At 47.6% G+C, this 17,238-nt stretch overlaps 1 protein-coding gene across 4 annotated transcripts in view; it reads left to right on the forward strand.

The window, feature by feature from the left end:
- Positions 1-2,330: 2,330 nt before the first annotated feature.
- Positions 2,331-17,238, forward strand: part of LOC142564582 (uncharacterized) — a 32,848-nt gene continuing 17,940 nt past the window's right edge. For 2 of the 4 annotated variants that reach the window (XR_012824619.1, XM_075675637.1), the window contains exons 1-3: positions 2,331-3,194; positions 15,028-15,171; positions 16,876-17,126. The gene's annotated coding sequence lies outside the window, so the exon portion shown is untranslated. Of the gene's footprint in view, positions 3,195-15,012; positions 15,172-16,875; positions 17,127-17,238 lie in introns of all 4 variants that reach the window. The other 2 variants (XM_075675638.1, XM_075675639.1) reach the window with 2 other exon arrangements.

Raw genomic sequence — 17,238 nt, forward strand, 5'->3', positions numbered from 1 at the left:
AATACCTACATGTATACATAAACGAATGAAACAACTGCTCAAACACCCACCAAGATGATCTGAGGATGAAGGGTAAGCGTAGAGGCACGTTGGGGTTGGAATAAACATGAGGGCCTGCAAGGAATTTCGCAAGCATTAATGGTGCCAGCGCTGACGTTCGCAAATGCGAATGTGTGCTTAAAATGAGAATCCTTGTTGGCGATGGAAGTTTCCAAAAGTCAGTGGGGCCGATTGGCATTGGGGTCCCACGGTATATTCACAAATGAGGCAGGGCAGTGTGATATGGGTCGTGCCACTTTTAAAGTCATAGAAGCGCAGAGCAAAATTAGTTTTTTAGAAAGACGCAGCAACATGGACGGAAAAGATGGACGTCTGAAGGGCACAGATGCTTCAAAAGCGCGGACACGGAATTGAGAGAGAGGTCAAGAAAGTTTGCAACGAAATACAGGGTAATTGAAAATGTAGATAGGCAAGCAGGAGTCGCCGAAAAACAAAATTAGGAAAAACAGAGACTGTAACTTTGATGCAAGTTGAGGACGGAAACAAAATAGGCCATGGAGATCTATAAGTACGCCAAGAAATAAACCGGGAGGCGAAACCTGTACGATAACACAAAGGTCAGTGGCTTGCTATCTTGAGGACCGAGCCGGCTACCTGTGGGCAAATATATACCGGAGCAAACGCTGGCAACAAGATGAGACGTGTCTGCTGCAGCAAAAGTCCGACAACCACTCGGCGCATCGTAATGGAATGCCAAGATATTCTCCCTGCCAAATTTGTAGGAAGCGTCCATTTTCCAGAAGCACTGGAATTCAAAGTAGGTGGAAGAATTAACTGGTCATAAACAGTCTAGATAAGTGAGAGAAGTTTGAGTGTTGATGGCAAAAAAAAAATAAGACCTAGTTTCGCCGGAACGGCGAAACATTGATTGCGATATCAAATTATAAGACAGCTATACGCAGTAAGGTTAGCAGTTTTATCAGCTGTAGTATCGTACCAGCTGCACGCGGAACTGTTTACGAAGTAAATTAACAAGCACGGTGTCACGCGCATAGAGAAATATGAACGCACCTTACTTGGTGACCGCAGAGACTCGCTGTCAGAATTTTGGCCTGGTGAAGAACGGCAGCAGCGGCTAGCGAATTCCCCTTCACGCAGGCTCTCGCTTCAGCGCGAACCATGCAGGCGCGCGAGGACACAGCGCACGTACACGAAGCCATCAGCTATCGTGAGTCGCCTAGCCTTCGAACCCACCGAAGATTACCTCCAGGATAGGACGCGCGCGCGGTCGCTCTCAGCTAAAGCCCCTTAAACTTCGTAAAGTAGTGCCACGCTTTGAAGAATGCCGCCTCCTCCTCGCGCGCTCTGCCCCCCGCCGCGTCGCTATTGGCCTAATGACATCACGCGTGCCCTCGCGCCGTACATCAGCGCCATTTTTGCTCGAGAAGCGTTACGAAGTGGCGAGGAGCGTATGTTGGCGCCGTTGCTACGCTCGAGCAGTGTAGGCGGCGCCACGGTCGAGGAGGGAGCGTGAAAGAGAGGAGAAACGAGGAGGAGGGAAGGCGGAGGAGGAGAGTGTCACTACTTTACGAAGTTCAAGGGGCTTTAGCTCTCAGCTGCTCCATGCGCCGCCACGGCTGGAGTAGAAGAGATACGCGCTACCCTCCCCCTGCCTCCTCCCTCCTGTCTTGACTGTTAACTTACTGCGTCATGCTTTTGACGACGCTTGAGAAATTCATCGTGAATTTGTTGTGAAGTGCTCAAACACAATGCCAGCTGTGCTACGGGTGACCAGGACCTTGTCAGGCTCTTACCTTATGTCTTGGCGCCCTGTTTTCGTTGGAAAGAAAATAAACTTTAACTTTCACATCTAGCAAATGCGGAGAGCTTCAAGAGACCCACCGAACATGCCGTTAGTACAGTGTGCTAAGGTATGAGAGTCGTGTGCTCACTGCGCACCAGCGGCAACGGGGAGGGGTGTAGCCGCCGATGTCAACTTGGAAACGGAGCTGTACCATAGAGAAAGCAGAGCCTTTCCTACAAAAAATTTTGTGTGGGAAGCTCTATGAGAGAAAGGATTGGCTATACATTGAAATCGACGGTGCGATGCCTGGTGTGCGACAGGCAAAGCGCGTATTGCTACATATGCAAAGAAGAGACGCCGCGAACATGCACAGAGAACTCCGCGGCGTCGAAGCACAGAAAAAAGGCGCAAACGCGGTCGCATACGCAACACTGATATCGACGGTACGACGCCGCTCTTTGCACGTGTAGCAATGTGAGTTTCCCCGTGGCACACAAGGCGGCGCACCGTCGACTTCAGTTGACTTCAGTTGCCATCGGCCGTAGAGTTTCCCATTACATCGGTGGCTTCGCGCGCCCGGGGCCACTGAGCCCACTACCCTTATATACTAGTACACTGTACCGTTGCAAATGACGACAGCGTCATTTGCATGACTAAATATATGTTAAGCATAAACATCGTTTGTAAAATAGAATTTTATGACTTTTGACAAACGCGACTCCAGTTTTACCAGTAATTTTCGTTTATTCGTCCGTAAAGGCTTTATGAACGCCGAAAAAGCTGGCTGGCGGGTACGCAACTAGGGCTGCTCTAATGACAGTCTCCCGAGTTTTTCTCTGGCGTTGGACGCACGCGGAAGATTCGCGACGCCCGCGTTTGACCAGTTTGCCTCCTCTGAATCCTTCGCGCTTAACCGTTAGGCAAAAGGCTGACTGTCCCAGTACAGAGGCGAGAGGACCACGGGATATCGCCGTCGACTCGAGGCCCGAGTCGGTGAAGATCCGCGCGCAAGAAAGACACCGCCGGAACATCACCTTCTTCGTCTACCTTAGCCGATTCTCAATTCCCCAACGAGCATCCAGGCGTGTGGCGCTCGCTCGGCTGTGATCCACGTCGCTGTCTCGTCCAAATTGCGGCATTCCCAGTCGCCGTTCTCAGTCGGAAGACGCCGTACACAAACAGCGCTCAGCGGCCGACCTGGACAGATCGTTTCCGGTGCCGCGTTTGATCTGCGTGTGTGTGAAACGTCCAGGACGCGAGTGCCCAAGAGCTAGCCGCCTTCCTCGGCCGACGAGCACTTGTCGACGACGTCGGGAAGCTCCGCGCTTCGTGCGACAGGCCGCCACCGGCCGGCCCTGTGCCCGGTCACCGTCGAGGCCACGGTGAAGAGGTGAGCGTCTTATAGGTTTGCGCGCCAGGAGTGGCGTCGCGTGCGGACGCTGTGTGCGCGTGAGTGCGCTTGTAGTACACCTTCGCACCATCAATCGCACCAACAGGGGCCAACTTTCTTTCTTTCTTATTGCGCAAGTACTCCCATGGCATAATTGATAATATAAGGGTCTGTTTCCTGGATAAAGTCCACGAGCGGCAGGTACAAATTTAGCACGTGTGTCCATTTGCGAAGGTCAGGTGGACGGCCGGGGTGCGCTGTAAAATAATTACTCCCTTAAAAGCGACAAAGGTGTAAATCGATCTACAGCTCACACCCTTACACCCAAAAGTGGTACTTGGGTGTGAGTTATAGACAGATTTGCACCCTTTTTTTTTCATTTTCAAGGGTGTTAATTACTGTTGCCTGGTACGGACCGTATGAAGGCCCGGACAGCTCCAGAGGCGGTGGTCTATAGTGTTTCCTCCGTGGAAGGTACGGGACAGAAGGGGCAGAACGGCATGCGTCCACATGGCCCGAATAGCTATGGCCCGAATAGTCCCTAGAAAAAAAAATTGGTAGTGGCTTAACTCGGCTATGCCAGGACATACGTAGCGAAAGCTAAGGCATAGCATGGTTAGCCTTGGTTGATCTTGATTGCAAGTCCAGGTTAATCTTGTTGTCTAGCTATGTTGCGGCGTTTAGCCAGTCGTTCGGCGTGCTGTTCGTCTGTTTCCTGGGCGATTCGTTTCCTCTACATCTCTTTCCGATGTCGATTCCAGGCCGCCTCCTGCTTATCAGAATTGTAGCCGACCATACTGCCACCTCAACTGTGGCGGCGCACGCGAGCTCTCCTTTTCAATCCTTAGACATGTTATCAGGCATGCGACACAGCTGGCGGAGCGAGAGGAGGCGAGCGCAACGACGAGGAACGCGGTGTGACGTCATACCAAACGGCGGTGGCGGAGAGGCGCGGCGCTGCGCAGCGGCGGAACACCTGTGGCTCGGTGCTACTACTGGCGTATGCGCAGTAGTGACTAGGGAGCGAGAGAGAGAGAGAAATATCCGCGACGGCGAGGCGCGCGTTGTGACGTCACGTGCCTCCTCGAAGCACCGCCACGGCGAAATCGCAAGTTCGTGGCCAGTAAAAATTGGGAATAGCAGGAGTCATTGCGATGCCCACGCACATCTTCCTGAACGTAACCCCATCTCGACGAGTTAAACCGCCGGGAAGGTCCGATCCACGCTGCGGAATAGGTGCACCGCGCGGAACGCCGGGTAGAGTCCTTGTGCAGCAGTATATGTGTCCGCGGGAGACAGTTGAAGAAACGGTAGTAGGGTATGTCACGCATGCACAATGTATATGCCACACCCCGCGGATGACACGCGTCGTGGGCGGCCATTGTCTGTGCTGGTACAGAGCGGCGGATCCACTGCGCACGAACAGGGCACGGGTACAATTCATTATGGCGCTGCACGTCGGAAGTGATGCCGAGAGAGCCAATAATTCATCCGCGATCTCTGACAGCTTACGTGGAACACACACACATATATATAAATATATATGTGTGTGTGTGTTCCACGTAAGCTATCAGAGATCCCGGATGAATTATTGGCTCTCTCGGCATCACTTCCGACGTGCAGCGCCATACTGTATATATATATATATATATATATATATATATATGTATATATATATATATATATCTGTGTGTGTGTGTGTGTGTGTGTGTGTGTGTGTGTGTGATCAGGCGTTCTAGCATATCTAGGCGAATACTGGGGGTCACAGATGACAGGACGTCCCGGATAGCAGCAAGCTCTGCCACGACAGATGGTAGCGGCTCCTGGGTGAAATACGTGCACCCATGGCATGAAACCTGGACAGCTGTGCACACAAAGTCTGCATACAATATGCGGCAATTGATTCCTGCATATATGTGTACTTATAGCGCATTCGTTGCTGCAGAATTTGTGGCAGCTTACGGTACCGCTGAGTAAATTCGGCTGGCGCAGCTGTCAGCGGCCGGTTGTCGCTGGCTTGAATCTTTTTCCATGGAGGCGTAGGGGGGTTGGGGAGGGGAGGCGTCTGACGGAGGTGACAATAGCGGAAGTGATGCAACATCGGAGTAATGCGCTAACGCCGCTGCAGCCGGTATAGTTTCGATTTCCAAGCGGCGAGCATTACGACGTCTTGAAAGAAGGGATATAGGTGTTAGGCGAGGGAGGCATACCATAGCTCGCGTCACCTCTCAGTTGACAGTTGTGAGCCGGTCTCAGTCCCTGACGGTGAAGCGTTGAAACTGGGCTTGATAGACCACCTGAGGTTGCGAAATGGACCGTACCAAAACAGAAGTCATGCGGGAGCAAGAGCCACCGGTCTTCCTTTCGGGTGATGCGGCGGATGAGGTGCAAACTGCCAACGGCTTTCTGGCGCGCGCAGCATTCCCACGTGGCTGCAGATCCGGAGTCCTTCATTTCTAACCCGAGTACGCAGATCTCTGAGGCAGCTGCGAGCTTTGGCCATTCAGTTTCAGTTCCGTAATAAAGTGTCCAGCGCATTCCTTATCAGCACGAATCGAGAACGAACGGTGTCCTGTAGGAAAGAAGTCACAAAGTTGCACAGTAATGTGCAAGTATTCTTTGGCGAGTACTCCAGCAAAATCTGTCGGTCACGCGAAAAGCGTAATGCCTTGCATCTACGCAAAAAATGCGGAAATCGGGAAATTAACATAGTTAACCGTTATAATTGTGTAAATGCAGATGATTAGTATTTTGATTAGCGAGAAGAAGAAATTGAAAAAAAGAAGGCTCACGCTTAATGCGTGAGCCTTCTTTGGCAAGTACCCCGGCAATTTTGTTAGCACAACCGTGTGCCTAATGCGAAAAGCGTGACACCTTACCCCTGGGAATACATGAGGCTCCATAAAGAAACGCATGAGGCAGCGTATAGTATGGGTGGGCAAACTGAAAATATGGGAAACGAAGGCAAAAGCTAAGTAACAGCCGACCCAAAGGTGACAATGCTCAGAATTCTTGTATGTATATATTTTTTTGTGGAAAGCGTGAGCTACTCCATGATGCCGATGATGGCTGAGTGGCTGACGTGATCATAAGCCTTGTGCAGGTCCATAATGAGCACAGTTTGGATTCGGCTGATTCGACCGCTTACGAGCACCGTAGACGAGATATGGCCCAAGCCGTCTTCTGGGCCCAGCTGTGATCGTAAACCGATTTGAGCCGGGTGGTAAGGGTGTTCCTGCTATGGCCTTTAAAAGCCTACCATTAATCCAGCCCATGTGTGACATCGTGGTCTCGTTTAAATTGAGATATTGGCCTTTTCATGCTGAACATGCCGGTTCTAGCTGGTCGACGTACACGTTCCTAGAGGAAACATTGGCGCTGCGATCGTCCCGCTCCCATGTGTGAAGGGGTCATGTGATAGTCGTTCCGGCTTTGGAGAAGGGTACGGGCAGAAACCACTGCAGAAAGGTGGTGTGGTGAGCAAGTATGTAGAGTGGACAAGTAACAGGAAAGAGACTGGTGTACGCTTTAATGCTTGGCTTGCAACGTCCGTGGCGTACACATTATTTGTGTCGATGAACGCCTCACCTTGACGAGCTTTTATAGAATATTAGCTCAACGTGAATGGTTAGTACGCGTATTTGTATGCTCTTTTTGCTTTTGTTTTCAGACGTTCTCGGGAAGTAACTTTTTACGATTGATCTGTCTAACCTGTCAAGCAATCAGTTTTCTAAGCACGGAAAGGCAATCGGTATGCTCCACGCACATGCGTAATCGTTAATAATTGTTGCATTTATAAAGTAATATTTTTGTTGTTGAAAATTATCAATTTGCTAAGTCGTGAAGCCGTTTGAAGACAAAGTGACGAAGTTTAGGCAACTTGATGCAAGAACCATCATTCCATGGAGGGCAGGTATATTTCATGCTTCATAATTTATTTATTAGTAAAAGTACAGATAATTACATGTGCTTAGTATACATGAGGAGGTCCCATAGTCAAAGACTGTATCGGGACCTCCTGTTAAAGACACTTATGACGTTATACAATGTTTAAAGCAACAGTAGTACAGATGAGAGCATAGAGTAATATCAAAACATGTTTAAAGCATATGAGTAATAAGAACACTTGTTAACAGAATGGTAATATAAAAATTTATAAAAAGATGGACAATTTCAATATGTATTTATTATGAATGATTTTAGTTCTCTTTTAAATTGGTTTACATTTTCTGCATTTTTGATTATAGGTGGTAGAGTATTCCAAAGCGATATCAAGGAAAATTCCGCAGCCTGTTTAACATAGTTAGTTCGCACTTTAGTTAGACGGAAATTATTATTGAGTGCAAATCTAGCGTGACTATGAGCTATCAGGTCACATGGTGAGAAGCAGATTGATGGTAGTTCCTTAGACATATATTTGTAGAATAAAATCCCTAGATTATATTTGGTGAGTTCTGAAATGGTTAGGATGTTGTTTTCATGTAGTAGGGATTTTCCATTTGCAAAGCGTGAACTGCTTGTAATAATTCTTATGGATTGGTTCTGGATTACCTGGAGAGATGCCAAGTGAGTGTTATAAATGTTACCCCAGCATAATATGCCGTAGTTAATATGAGAGTGAATGAACGAGTGGTATAGCGAGATTATTGTATTATGTGTAAAGTAGGGACGAGTTTTAATTAGAACGCGAATACCGTATGCTATTTTCTTTTTGATGTGAGAAATGTGATGTTTATATTTCAAGCTGCAGTCAAAAGAAATCCCAAGATGAGCATGGACTGGAAAAGATAAGAGTGTGAGCCAAAAGTTAAAGAAGGGGAGGATGCCGAATGTTGTTGATGTGAGGAAAATACAACAAATTTAGTCTTGGTGGCATTAATAGGTAATAGGTTAGCATTACACCAACTTAAAACATTTCCTAGATCAGTATTTAGCTGGTTAATAAGAAGTGACATGTTTTTATCAGAGGCAAATATGGTAGTATCATCAGCGTACAGAGTGCACTTAGTAGACGACAAACACTTAGGTAGGTCATTGATATAAATCAAAAGCAGTAGTGGTCCTAAGATGGATCCTTGAGGGACGCCAATCTTAGTGGTTTGTTCTTTGGAATATACATTAGACACAGACACTATCTGAACTCTGATAAGTAACCTTATTAAAGTGAGAGCGCAGGACCACGAACACCGATAGCCTCAAGCTTAGCAAAAAGGATAATATGGTTTAAGCAGTCGAATGCCTTTTTTAGATCAATGAAAACCGAACCTGCAAATGGACCATCGTCAATTATTTTTTTTAATTGGTCAGTTAGATGTACGAGTGCCAAATCTGTGGAGTGTCCATTACGAAAGCCAAATTGGCATGACGAGAGTATATTAAATTTAGTGAGATATTTGGATAGACGCAATGCGATTAATTTTTCTAGAACTTTGCCGAAAAAAGATAAAATACAGATAGGGCGGTAGTTATGTATTAATGTGCTGTCAGCTTTTTTTAGAACTGGAATAACTTTACCGCGCTTAAGCTCGTTAGGAAACAACAGTCTTGAATATCGAATTAGTAATATAAGACATGATATCAGAAATTAGGTGGGCAATTATTTTAATGGTAGCAGGTAGAACTTCATCCATTCCAGCACTGGTGGGTTTTAGGTGTATATAACGTTATATATTTTTCTGGCGTTGTGGGGAAAAAAATATGAGTGAGGGAGACGATTAAGTTGAGTTACTTGTGAAGGAGAGGGTGCGTCATTATAAAAAAAAATAGGAGCTGAAGGTGTTGGCTATTTGGATAGGGGAGTTATACTCTGAGTTACTGTATATAATTTTTGATAGCTGTTATGGTTTAGAATTACTATTTAGAAAGGAGTTGACGATTGGGGGGGGGGTTCCATTTCAATTTGCTGTTATTGCCGGCTTGTAAGATTTTTTGTTCAAGATATAATCGTTTTGCCGCTTTTAACTGACTGTTTATAGAGTTACGTAACCTTTTATATCGGGCAATTAATTTGGTATTAAAACGCTGGTTTTTAGATCTTTTGGACAGGTTATCGCGTTTGCGCAAAGCTGCTAATAACTTTTTAGACATCCATAGATTGTGCGATAATGCCATGGTTTTTTTACATTTCCTTTTACAAGTGAATTTATGAATAAATGATACAGTTACCGCAAGAAATTTAGAAAATGCTTTCTGAGGATCATTAAAAGCTTTTATTTCAGACTAGTCTATATTAGCAATGGCAGTTGTGAAGCTGTCTTTGTCCAGAACGTATTTAGAGTGTGGAATAGGGCAAGGACTTGAGTTATATTTAAAACGTAGAAGCAATGGGTAATGATCTGTCATGTCAATATCAAGAACTTTCACCTCTGGTGAAGTTATTAAGTTAAAGAGGGCGTGATCAATTAGTGTCCCTGTGCCATTAGGAACCTGTCATGTAGGAACATCAATTAAGCATTCAAATTCGCAGCTTTGTAGTAGACTGGTGTAAGAAATAACTGTTGGTGATGTGTCACTGAGTAGGTTAATGTAAGGTATGATCAAGATTATAAAAAAGTCATCGACTGATGATGAAGGGGAATGATAAATGCAACCTAATATGAAGTCTCTGTCATCATTAGAGGGAAAACAATTAACTATTTCAATCCAGACAGATTCGCAATTAGTAATGGGTAAGTGTAGATCATGTCGTCTGCGTTAACTAAGATTAGGAGAGATATATATTGCCGCACCACCATGACTGCTAGTTAATCTGTTACAATATTCTGAATTGTAGTTGAAGAAGCAATAAAGATTTTTGTCATCGTCTAATAACCAAGTTTCAGTCAAGGCAATTAATGAGAATGAACTAGAATATGATAAAAGGAAATGATCAATCTCGTCAAAGTGTTTGCGAAGACTTCTAGCATTGAAATGAATGACGGAATGAAATCCACTTATGAAAGAGTTAACTTGATTAGGTTCCAGGATAGAGGCCATTATTGATATAAGTGGTGAGACAATGAACACTGGTTGCTATGGTATTAGCCTATTCGAGTCAAGTCGGAATGATCACGGATGCGCGAAACTCTGCTGTTAGTAGTCTTTCTAGCCTTGATTTAACAGTTGTCAGTCCAAAGAAACATCCACTTCTTTTCTTTATTTAGTGTTAGGGCTTTGGAAAACAGGGCCTTGTTACATGGGGTCAGATGATCGTTTACGAAGATAGGTGCGTTGGAAATGCTAGAGAAGCCTAGATCACTGACACAAAGCTTGGCCTTACGTGCTTTACTGATAAAGTCAGATTTCTTAGTACGAGAGCAGAAACGTGCAATGATGTTTTTTTTTGTCAGTAGACCGTGTAGGCACGCGATGAACAATGTCGAGATCATTAGGCGATATGGGACATCCAGCTTTCTCCCTTATCATTTCCATGATTGCGACGCAGTCCTCCCCTTGGGAACACGGAACGCCCTTGATCTCAACATTGCTGAGGCGTGAATATTGCTCAAGTTCTTCAACTTTACGAGTGAGTGTGGAGTTCGGAGGTTTTAGTTCTTTATTCTCATTTACCAATGAGGTATTTTGGCCACGTAAGTCCTCGACAAGTTGATTCAAGTGTTGTGCACTTGATTGAAGGGACTCAACTTCATTCTTCAACTCCACAACATCAATGCCGGAATCTTTCAGGTTTAGCAAGAACCTGTCGAACACCTTATCAGAGGCGTCTTTAGCTAAACTGATTATTTTAGTCTCTAAATCCTCGATTTTTTTGCCATATATGCCATAAATGCCAGCTATACGGATGCTCGTGGCGCATCTGCGTTGTCGGCGCCTACGCCGTAGTGCTGTCCCGCTATCGATGGTGTATGCGCGGCCGAGCGCGTGGAGGAGTTGGAGGGCCTCCAGAGACGAGGAGTGCGTTTGCCAGAAAAAAAAAAGAAAAAAAATATCGCAGTGCGAAGTAAGGATAGTAGTTTTAGTGGCCTTATAAACTTGTAAACATTCGGTTACTAACTAAATTAACAATGATAGAATTTGTAAGCGAGGCTCAACGAGGACTTTGAAATAGGCACACGGAGACAGCGCTGTCTTTGTGTGTCTGCTTCTTTTTACGTCCTTTTTCAGTTGCGTTTACTCATTCTATCATGGATTCACACCAATTAGCCCGTCAACGTGTTTTAACTAAATTGACCAGCACGGCGTCGCGCGCACAGGTAAGCATGAACACACATCGCTCGATGACAGCGGAAACTGTCTCTGAAAATGCTGGAGTAAGGAATCGCGGCAGGAGACGCGAGCCAATTGACCTCCGTGCGTCTGTCGCTTCAACGCGTACGAGACGTCGAAAGCACAGCGCATACGAAGCTACTGACACTACGGGCACTCTGCAAACATCGCAGATTGATTTGAAGATGAAGCCCGTTTTAGGCACGTGGCAGGCCGCTTTCAAGACACACGAGCGCGGGTGACACGTCCCTATGGCGTCAACACAAGGCGTCTACTACGGCTTCCGCGGTTCGTGCGGGCAATTCCGTAGTAGACGCCGCGGATGCCTTCAAGCCTCCACTCTGTACGGAGAGGCGGGCGAGGAGGACATCGAGACACCGTAGCAGCCGCCGGAGAACGCCACTCCTCCTTTGCCTCACCCCCCCCCCCCCCCGCCTCGCGCGCCACAGGAGAGGGCACGCATCCGGGCCGCGTTCCTCGCTCGCGCACGCGATCCCGCGTTTGCCGGCTCGGACGCGCACGCTTTAACTCATACTGGACCTCACGGCGACGGCGACGGCGACGGCAGAAATGCGGCTGGAGTGTCCATATAATTGCTATCGCAATAAAAGCGGCAGCAAATTGTCAAAGATTTAAAGCGAAGCTTTCTTGCCGAGTTCCAGGCACATTACATTGGAGCTGTTAGAACCTCGCTGGGTTTCTTTTGACGTTCGCAGCTTCACCAAGCTGTGCGAGACAGAGCTGAGAGAGCGAAAGCAGAGTATAAAAATAGCATCGCGCAGCATAGCGACGCGGCGAGGGTGGGTGGAGCATAGCTGGGGAGAAGGAGCTGCGCCGCGGGGCAATAAGTTCTCTAGAGGGTGTTGGGCGGAGACATAGGGGGTGTTACGTCATTGCTCTCCGATAAAAACCCACCCGCTCGCTTCGGCGCATTTCAAGAGCTACCAGGTACATGGCGTCGAAGCTAGCATGTATCAGAGTTAAGGCGAGGCGGTCGCCTCGGTGCAGCGTCTGGCAAACCATGTCGACGCATATGGCCTCTCAACACATCGCTTCTGTTGCTGCGGGCGCGCCGTCCCAACCGAAACCCCTCGCAGAGAAAAACGGCATGGATTTTTCTGATGCCTTAACTTACCCCAGCTCCGCTGGTCTCTGGTGTTTGCGATAGCAGAGCCACGCATAATTTTTTTTTCGTGCGCATCCGGCCTCGAACGCCAAACGTGTCTAAGGGGATGGCGCCATCTAGGAACGGTGCAGCGAAATAGTAGTTTACCGTTTCAACTATAGATGAAATAAGGGTTACGGAACCCAGACCACTACCCACGAACACCAAAGGTGGAGGCAGGGCACACCCACAACAAGGAGTATTAGACGCGCAAGAGAAGCATGAAGGAACAAAAATATAGACCGATGCTGCCTTACAATACGATGAACATTTAGGCAAAATGTATGCTGCTACCGCTTTTTACAGAGAAAACGGGCAAGCACACGCCGTGAGCCACAGCGGCTATGCTTCCTGGACAGCCACGGATCTTGAACTACTGGCCACTGAAGAAGCCATTCAACTCTGATGCGCGCACAGAAGACACGGTTCACATCTACACTGACAGTCAAGAGGCCCTCAAGCAACTGAACTCTCGATCCTACACCTCTACCATAGCGCAAAACAAGCCTGCCGCCACCTGCGGGACAATAGACATGCACGCATTTTCGTACACTGGACACCAGGTCGCAACATGAGGGGAGCGGGGAACAGGGGGCCCATGAGGCTGCAGGCTAGAAAACGAGAGAAGACCGCCATCGCAGCCGTGAAGTGAGCCCATCACTGCTCTACCACACCTATAGCTCCCCGTCCTCCGTCGTTGTACCAGATCACCAGAATACCCGGCTGAAACACGAGAGGAAGGTTCTACTACGGGAGTTCATTCATGGCATCCTTCCTCCCATTCCCACCTGCCTTCCCAGAACAGCCCAGGTTCTCATCCACCAAGCAAGAGCTAGGACATCTATTACACCGGATGTTCTGAGCAAGTCGAGAGGAACGCAAGTGGAATGCCCCAACTGTCCTGCGATCAACGTCGATTTCAAACACCTGATCTGGTCCGGTCCTGCCACAGCCAGCCTCAGGGACAAGCACACCAGACCTCTAAAGGTGGCATCGTACGAAGACTGGGTGGCACAGCAAGCAGATGCCACCAGAAGAATTAACGCTTTGCTGTCCTTTGCTAAGGAAGCAGGCGTCCTTCACTCTTAAGCAAAATTACACCCTTTTGCTACACAACGATAATCGTCATCTGTCTTGTCCGCATTTCCTTTCTCTAACGCGGCGAGCCCGGTGCTTCCCAGTAACGAACGGCATGCGCGTTATCAGCATGGCATAGCATTGCCGACAGGAAAAGTAGCGGGCGCGGTGTTTTCAAGAAAGGAAACGCAAGCAAGGCAGATGACGATTATCGTTGTGTGGCAGATATACACCCCAAAGGTGCACCTTTGCCTAAGAGTGTTCCTTTCACCTGATCCCTTACCCCTATTTTAGGCCACGGGCCATCCCTTCTAATAGAAGTTTTAATCAATCAGTCAACCATAGAGTTTCATACAATAATTACTAGAGGGAACTGTGGCGCCAGCGTCTACAGGAGCTGCAAGCAGCACGATTCAGCCAGCATGGCGTCGAATTCGTCCTAGAATTCATTCTTTCGGCTTCAAACGTCCTTGTGACTTATAAACTCATTATTTTTTTGAACAAATCACCGTCGTATAAATAATTCAATAAACATTAGTAAAATTGTCCGATGGCGTCATTCGAAACAAAGAACCTCTAGCACACAAGCCTGATATTGAAACGATTGCACCACAGACGCATGCGTCGACAAGCGGCCCAGAACACCCTTTCCCGCGGGTAAGTTTCCTGCGGGTAAGCCATCGTGTTGAGACGTTTGGCGCGTTTCGAAACATCATCGGCATTACCGTGACGTCATACTTGGGGCAAAATATTCTGACGTTGTGCAGCAATTGAGAAGGCTAGATATGATGGGTGTTGCTTGCACTAAAGTAAGCAGAAACTCGGCACGCGTTCCATCAGACTGCGCTCGCGTGTGGTAGCCATAACCACAGCCATAGTCGCAGGAACGGAGGCAGCCAGTCATAGCGTATCTACTATACTCTGTGGAGCCGGTGGACCGTGAGGTCATGACGCTTCACCCTTTTGCGTGCGGAAAGAGAACCACGGTTTGTGGAAACAAGTATTATGGGGAATTCGGGTGCTCAGGCGACTGCCAGTGTTTTTTTTTTCTAATGTTTAGAGGGTTTGCATTTTCATCTCAGTCAAGGTGAACTTTTCAGTCAAGTCACTCGTGTAGTTTAGCACCAAATGATCATTCGATGTTTTACTGGGAAATAAGTCTTGATTGGATTTAACGATGAAGGCATGGCAAGTGGGAGACGTCGTGTCATTACTGTTTTAAGCGAAATGTCGGATCAGACGACATCGAGTGAGCAGAAGTTAACTGTAGGCAGTACTAAGGCTACTGAGGCTGTAGGCAGTACTGAGGCAACTATTGTTCGTGGTAACTCGTGACTAGTAATTCGTGATTGCCGGCGAAACGTCTCGGAGCTCGTTGTTCGACAGGGCGGTTCTCTTCGTGCCTCCGGATCGGTCGTGGAGGTCCGTCCAGCCAGTGCCAGCCTGAGCTTTCACGGAACTGAGCCAGCTGGAGCGCCACTTTCCAGCTGACCTCGGACTTTGTCCTTGTTCGGCCCAGCGCTTAAATAGGTAAGATAATTTTGTTTTCTTGTCCAACGTGTGCGATAAGGGAGAAGCGTCAGTCGCTGTGGATCAGTGGTTCTAAAACGTTACAAGGATCCTACAAATGGCAGAACGAAATAATTTTGGGACCCCATAACGACCGCGCACAGTGCAGATGTCGGTGTTTGACCTGGGCGCGAATGTTTTTTTTTTTTTTTTTTTTTTGCGAATCTGCGTCCTGCTTTGTTGAATTGCAGAACCTGCTGATATATACAGGGTATCCCACGTAATTTGAGCCGAGAATTTAAAAATGAAAGGCGCGTCGGAAGGAAATCGAACCGAGCGCATACTATTCGCAATAGCCTATAGTAACTCAGGCATTTTTTTTATTTTCCCCATAACTCTAAATGAGTTTAATTACCCAACTTTTTAATTATTGGCTGAGGACTCCGATTATGATAGGAAGATTGGTAGAGCACCTTCAGAAACCACTGATCGAGTTGTTTCCCGTACGATAGACCTCGCGTAGTCCTTTTTTCCGGGTCGCAAAGACAGCCCGCGAGATATGAAAAATCCACGTGACGGAGCGTTCGCGCAATGGTATGTCGTGTTGCTCTCAAGCGTGCGTTCGGTGAACAATGCCGGCTCTCGTCGGATGACGGCACAAGTGCATGCTGCTGGCGGAGCACTGCCAAGGGGGATAAAGAATGCCGTGCCGCTTTCCCGTCGCCAGTCGCGATGCAGTGGCATGTGTAACAAAGGCTACACATGCCGAAATTCTAACAATATGTAGTCGGTCAACAACAACAACGGTTTATCGTAGCACAGCATTGGTGTACTGTGGTTCTGAGTATGTAAACACTGCTATATGCGAGGCAGTAAAGGAGGGAGAAAGTCGCGGTGGCAAGTAGTGATTTATTATTTTTGTAATATGTAGTCAGTCAACAACAACGGTCTATCGTAGCACAGCATTGGTGTACTGTTGTTCTGAGTATGCAAACTGTTATGTGCGAGGCAATGAAGGGGGGAGAAAGTGACGGTAACAATTTATGACTAATAATAATTATAGTATGTAGTCAGTCAACAACGGACAACAAAGTCGGTCAACAACAACGGTTTATCGTAGCACAGCATTGGTGTACTGTTGTTCTGAGTATGCAAACTGTTATGTGCGAGGCAATAAAGGGGGGAGAAAGTGACGGTAACAATTTATGACTAATAATAATTATAGTATGTAGTCAGTCAACAACGGACAACAAAGTCGGTCAACAACAACGGTTTATCGTAGCACAGCATTGGTGTATTGTTGTTCTGAGTATGTAAACACTGCTATATATGCGAGGCAGTAAAGGAGGGAGAAAGTCGCGATGGCAAGTAGTGGCTATTCCGTCGCTCTCCTAAGCACAAGGTCGCGGGCTCGATTTCCTGTTGCAGCGGCTTCATTTGATGGCGGCGAAATGAAAAAGACGCTCGTGGTATACTTAGATCTTGGTACATGTGACGCGCACGTGACCTGTTCTGTGTCCTACGGGGACAATCACGCATGGCGCGCGGAAGGGGAACGTCACCTCACCGCTCCCGTATTACAACGAACGCTCAATAAGTTAAACATTCGCCATCAACATCACCGTTAATTGCATTCGATTAACGCAAACACTACAGAAGACTTCGCTTACACCGATTGCCACACTATGGGATCTGCATGTATCTTTTCTATCTCTTTCCCTATAGGTGAGACGTATAGGAGGCCAGGAAAGGGCGGGCTTGTGGTCACGGTGGGGACGGGAGCGTCCAGAGCGCAGGCGACAGTGCGCGAAGTCCCTGCGTATGCACCCTGTATGACGGTGGTGCGACGACGACTACATTACATGGATCGCTTCATCTGAGCCTGGAAGGGCGAGCCGACAGGCGACCTTGAGCAAGCCGGACGACGCAGGTGGCGGTGTGCGACCGCGGCGAGCCCCAGCATCTGTATAAGGCAGGTGAGTCCAACATCGTAGTCGGCAATCTCCAAGAGAGACATGTTTTCATCACTGCATAGCTGTCTTTCAAATTGCACCATATGGAGTGCGCGCTCAGACGAAGGCACGGTTC

The sequence above is a fragment of the Dermacentor variabilis genome, chromosome 11, assembly GCF_050947875.1.
Source record: "Dermacentor variabilis isolate Ectoservices chromosome 11, ASM5094787v1, whole genome shotgun sequence".
NCBI lineage: Eukaryota > Metazoa > Arthropoda > Arachnida > Ixodida > Ixodidae > Dermacentor > Dermacentor variabilis.